Here is a 6,646-nt window from a genome sequence, read left to right as displayed (position 1 = left end):
GACCTTTGCCTTTGTCGGGAGGCCCAGTGGTTTCAATAGTATTCCATAAGGTTGCAGGGGTCCGTCCATCCGCAGAGATCAGATTGCATGATGAGTGCTTTGATATGTACATGTAAGTGAAATATCACTAACATGGATCCAGCTTTGGAACAAACTTCCAGAGTAGTTTAGGTGAATTCAGGTTCCTAGAAAATGCTGCAAAACATTCTGCACTGAAAATTCCTCTCCATCATAAAAATGGCATACTATTGACCCCCTCTACTACCTAAAAAAAACAACTAATCATTTAAATAATTAATAAAATCTAAAAAATTCAAAACAAAAAACCCTATCTCAAGTAGAGCTTTCAACTTGAAATGGGAACAGTGACAGACACTCCATGTAGTCCGCTAAGGACTTTGGAGTTGCTATCCATTTTAGGTGGAAGACACTCAGATATTACTACAGTGATAGCCAGTAATATAAATCCTGTGATAGATAGATAGATTTGCCCAAGTAGCCTATAGTCTTTATTACCATTTTAACATGGTATTTTTCCATATTCAACTATGATCTGTGGGCAGAGCTGGATAAACAAATAAAGAAATAATCTTGTCATAAAGAAGGCAGGCCTGATTTTATGCTGTCTTGCATCATTTGCGTGTGTGCAAAGTGGGTGTCAAATGCTACCACAATAGAATAATAGCATTTGGCATCCACTATCAAATCGTTCTCACACATACAAATGACTACACAAGGTGCAAAAAAGTAGAGATTCAGGCCCATTGAGCAGATAAAGTGAAATAAATTGGCATAATTAAATGTCTGGGACAATCCTTGAGATCAGATAGATTGTCTCAGTCTCCTGAACTATGAAACTACTTATATAACTGCATTTTAAAAAAAAAGTTTATTTTGTAGAGACAAGCTGAATAATTTAAGTGGGTCATAAACATACTTCTTAACCCTGGGCTGTCAAATCATATGTGAGAGTAAGAACATAGCCAGATTTTCAAAGGTATTTAGGTGCCTAAAGATGCATATGGGTGCTTAGAAGAATTTACAAAAGTTTCCAAGTGTCTGAATCCCATTAAGAGCTAGGACCATAGACATAGGAGCCGTGGCTGGTAAGACAAAGACAGGTGGGAGACCAAGGATACGTCTTCACTATCCGCCATATCGGCGGGTAGCAATTGATTTCTCGGAGTTCGATATATCGCGTCTCATCTAGACGCGATATATCGAACTCCAAACGCGCTCCCGTTGACTGAGAAACTCCATCACCATGAATGGCGGTGGCGGAGTCGACGGGGGAGCCGCGGACGTCGATCCCACGCCATGAGGACGGGTAAGCAATTCGAACTAAGGTAGTTTGACTTCAGCTATGCTATTCGCGTAGCTGAAGTTGCGTACCTTAGATCGAACCCCCACCCTAGTGTAGACCAGGCCTAAGGGAGTTAGTTCTCTGAATTTCCCAGAGAATGAAGGCGGGAAGGTAGTATTTTTTATTTCCTTTCATGTACTCTACAAGGAAGAACCTGCAGTTAAAACATCTGGTGTATTCAATGCACCGTGTGACATAATTGTTGTCTTCTTTAGACTGATGGTTAGTCCAAATTCATTTGAAACTATCACAAAGCTATAGCAAAGTTGCTGGATCTCCTCTTCAGCATGTGCAACAAGCACTGCTTTCTTCATGAAAAGCAGTTAACTTATCAGCATGTGTTTGACTTTGTTTTTTTCTCTTAGCTGGGCAATGTTAAAGAGTTTCCATTTGGTCTTCTACAGATATATGAACCCTTTGTGCTAGATGGGAAAGCATGACAAAGCAGCAGAGAGAAGAATATACTGAGAATCTTTGGTGCCAAAATACATCCCTATTTGTCACTGTGATGCTAGCAGACCAGATCCAATACATGCCAAGGCTTCACTGAACATTAACAAATGCGTAACTGAAAACCAATCTGGTTCTCCTGTGTGTTAGTATTGTTAAAATAGATATTAGAGTTATAAGAATGTGTTTAGACTTTATGAAATGTTACAATACTTGAGGAGTTCACATTATATGCTTGGTTCAATTTCTCTTTTATTAAATGTTCTGTGTTTAAGAGTGGGAAAATATTGCCTTTTAGAGGTGTCCAAGGGGTTTGTTTAGCATTCTCAGATTACTGGGTGCGGACTCAAGCCAATTCACTTTTCGAATGTTAAGAGGATTGTGGCAGGTCTGGCACCTTACTGCCCCTTTGGGGTGGGGTGTGTGTAAGAACCTCGCCACTCCCAAGTTTGTGAGCTTGCCTCTCTGTGGGTGGCACGGTGCAGCCTAATGGTCTCTCTCCATGCAATCACCCCTCTGAAGAACTTCAGGGAGATCTCACAAAACTAAGTGATTGGGCAACAAAATGGCAAATGAAATGTAATGTGGATAAATGTAAAGTAATGCACACTGGAAAGAGTACTCCCAACTGTACATACAATGTGATGGGGGCTAATTTAGCTACAACTAATCAGGAAAGAATTCTTGGAGTCATCATGGATGGTTTTCTGAAGATGTCCATGCAGTGTGCAGTGGCGGTCAAAAAAGCAAACAGGATGTTGGGAATCATTAAGAAAGGGATACAGAATAAGATGGAGAATATCTTATTGCCCTTCTATGAATCGATGGTATGCCCACATCTTGAATACTGCACACAGATGTTGTCTTCTCATCTCAAAAAATATATACTGGCATTGGAAAAATTTCAAAGAAGGGCAACTAAAATTATTAGGGGATTGGAACGGGTCCCATATGAGGAGAGATTAAAGAGGCTGGGACTTTTCAGATTGAAAGAGAGGATACTAAAGGGGGATATTATAGAGGTATATAAAATCATGAGTGGTGTGGAGAAAGTGAATAAGGAAAAGTCATTTACTTGTTCCCATCATATAAGAACTAGGGGCCACCAAATGAAATTAAAGGGCAGCAGGTTTAAAACAAATAAAAGGAAGTTCTTCTTTACACAGCCCACAGTCAACCTGTGGAACTTCTTGCCTGAGGAGGCTAGGAGTATAACAGGGTTCAAAAGAGAACTAGATAAATGCATGGAGGTTAAGTCCATTAATGGCTATTAGCCAGGATGGGTAAGGAATGGTGTCCCTAGCCTCTGTTTGTCAGAGGATGGAGATGGATGGCAGAGGAGAGATCACTTGATCATTACCTGTTAGGTTTCACTCCCTCTGTGGCACCTGGCATTGGCCACTGTCGGTAAACAGGATACTGGGCTGGATGGACCTTTGGTCTGACCCAGTACGGCCGTTCTTATGTTCTTACGTTCTTAGTCAGGGTGATGCAGCCAAACGGCCAGAGTCCATTGAAGTCGCCCCAGTGTCAGGTCAGTGCGGCCCAATGGCCAAAATCAATAGAAGTTGCCCCAGCATCAGGGCAGTGCAGACCGATAGCCAAAGTCCATGGAAATCACCCCAGCCTCAGGATACTGCAGCCCAATGGCCAGTGTACATAGAATCAGCCCTCACAGGAGGGTTAGAGCAGCCTAGCAGTTGGAGTGCATATGATTCAAGTGCTGGGTCACCACCCATTCCAGGGGGAAGGTGACTGGGGGGTACGGAGACCCAGGCCCTCCCTGTCCACCGGGTCCCGACCCAGGGCCCTGGTAGTGGCAAATTCCCTTGCCGCCGGCTCAGCAGGCATCAGCCCCAAACACACCAAGACTCAGTGTGGCTCTAATGCCATTTTCTTCTAAAGTTCCCCTGGGTCACTTCCTACCTTAACCTCCAGGTCCTCCGTGTCTGGGGGTCCTCCGGTCTGTTCCCCTTCTGTGATGTATTCCTTCTGGGTGTAGGGGTGCATCCCAGTCTGGCTGGTTTCTGGGTCTTGGAGCGCAAGCTGTCCCTTTTCAGGAGTGTGCGGTGTGCTTCCTTCCCCTCCGGCGGTTAGCCCAGACTAAGCAGCTCTGAAGGCTTTTATACATGTTCTCCAGTTGAAGCATGCCCAGCAGAGCCTCAGGGGCATGGCTTCCTCTGCTAGGAAGGAAGGATTAACCCCTATGGTACCAGTGCACACACCCTCACCGTCACACACCCTCCCCCTTAAGATGACCACTGGGGCCGGCTGACCACTGACCGTTCCCTCCCCTTCCTCTTCCCCGACTTGGGAAAAGAAGTCGACATTCCCATGGGCCTTCCCTGGCCGATGTAACATGTGGAAGGAATGGGGTTAAAGGGACAGGTACATTACCTGTGCATTTGCTTCCTTCATGTTATTAATCCATCTGAGAGGTGCATGGTCAGTCACCAAGTAGAAGGTGTTCCTCAATAGGTAGTACCTCAGGGCTTCGACCACCCATTTAATTGCAAGGGCCTCCCTCTCTATGGTGGAATACCAGGTTTCTCGGGGGAACAGCTTGCAGTTTAGGTATAAAATGGGGTGTTCTTCTCCCCTCACTTCTTGTGACAGCACAGCTTCCAGCCCTACCTCTGAGGCGTCGGTCTGGAGGATAAGGATTTTGTGAAGTCGGGCTGTGTCAATATTGGATCCTGGGTCAACCATTCCCGCAGAGCACAGAAAGCATTCTCACAGTCTTCCTACCACTGTACCTTTCATAGCTGGGAATTTCTCATCAGGTCTGTCAGGGGGCAGCAAGCATAGCGAAGTTAAGTACAAATCGTCGATAGTATCCGGCCAGCCGTAAGAACTGCCGTACTTGCCTTTTTGTCATGGGGGTAGGGTAGTTCTTTAAGGCTTCCCCCTTATCTACCAAGGGGCATAGTTTCCCCCAGCCCACTGTATATCCCAAGTGACATTTGGCTGGATTTGCAGTGAGGCCTGCCTTGATCAGAGTTCGTAGCACATTGGTGCAGTGCTGGAGGTGTTCCTCCAAGTTGGCACTGTAAGTGACGATGTCATCGATGTACGCTGTGGCGTATGAACTGTGGGGGCTCAACATTTGATTCATGAGCGGCTGGAAGGTAGCTGAGGCCCCATGCAACCCAAAAGGCATCATTGTGAATTGGTAGAGGCTGAATGGTGTTGGAAAAAATGTCTTTTCTCTGGAGGTGGGTGTCAAAGGGATCTAACAATATCCCTTGGTCAGCTGTAGGGTGGAGATTAATTCTGCCTTGCCTAGTCGCTCCAGCAGCTAATCCACCCAGGGCATGGGATAGGCACCAAATCGAGAGACCGCGTTCACCTTACGGAAATCAGTGCAGAACCTGACTGTCCCATCCAGCTTGGGAACTAGTACTATTGGGCTCCGCCATTCGCTTCTTGACTCTTCGACTACTCCCAGGTCTAACATGACCTTGAGCTCTTTCCGTACTGTCTCCCACATCTTCTTGGGGAGCAGGCAGTGATTGTCCCTCATTTTGTGGCTGAGGATCGTGGCGATATGATGGCTGGTCAATATGATCTTCTCTGGATAGGCTGACAAGACTGTGGGGAAGGCTGATATCAACTGTCATACCTGTTCCTGCTGTACAGGGCCGAGCTCCTGGCTTATGCCTGCCACCCCTGGTTCCGCCGGTTTGCTGGCCAATGGCCCTAATTTGGGTTCTGGAGGGTACAGAGCAATCATCAGGCTTTCCCTGTCTCTCCAGGCCTTGAGGAGGTTCACGTGGTAGACCTGAGTGTCTTTCCTTAGCCCCAACAACCAAACTTTGTAGTCTACAGGCCTATTTGTCTGGTCACCTTGAAGCGGCTTTGCCACTTTGCTAACAACTTAGATTCGGAGGAAGGTAACAAGATGACGTGGTCCCCAGGCTTAAAACTCCTCATCTTTTCCCCCTTATTATACTGAACCTCTTGAGTACATTGGGCCTGCACCAGATTCTCTTGTGCCCAGGCCCCCAACTTTCGGAGCTGCTCCCGTAGGTGGAGGATATATTGAACGGATCCTCTGACCCAGGTCTCCTGTTCTTCCCACATTTCTCACAGGACATCTAAGATTCCCCAGGCTTTTCTCCCACACAGAAGTTGGAATGGGGAGAACCCTGTGGAAGCCTGTGACATCTCTCGCACAGCGAAGAGGAGCACTGGGAGCAACTTATCCCAGTGCCGAAGGTCGTCTTCCATGAACTTTCTCAGCATGGTGTTGTCAGTAGCTACCAGTGTGGTGCTCTGCTCTTGTTTGATGATAATAACAGTCGGCTGCGTGTGTGTTCCCTCTGTGTGCTGCCCCGGCTCTGCGCAGATAGCTGACACAGCAAACCCCGAGAGAACCCCCAAAGACCACAGACTCTAATAAGGTACAAAGGAACCCAAGCCAGGTTTATTGTCAAACGAAGCACAGTAATAGTTTCCTATAGACTCTACAGGACATACTACGAATATGTGCCCCCTGGCAATGGATCGGCTCAGTCAGTGGTGGGACTTTCCACTGCCCCCTAGGCTGGACAAAGATATGCACTCTGGGACCTACTTTTATACAGTTACAGGACAGATTACTCATCCCTCCTGACGTATTGAGGTACAGCCTCTTGGCTCATTAGGGTGCTGTCTCCCCTTTGATCATGTTGTTCCAGACAAACAGATCTATCCATCATGCTGTCCTGTCTTTAAGATGCACCTGCCTGTTCCTTGTTATGTCTGTGGAGTGTCCTGATGTCATCTTGGGACAAGTTCCTCTTCTCGCCACTTCTGTGAGTAAGGCCTGCCTCTGGATCACAGGCCAGATTT

The sequence above is a fragment of the Mauremys reevesii genome, linkage group 1 (assembly GCF_016161935.1).
Source record: "Mauremys reevesii isolate NIE-2019 linkage group 1, ASM1616193v1, whole genome shotgun sequence".
In the NCBI taxonomy this organism is placed as follows: Eukaryota; Metazoa; Chordata; order Testudines; family Geoemydidae; genus Mauremys; species Mauremys reevesii.
Note: the sequence above shows the minus strand (reverse complement) of the source record.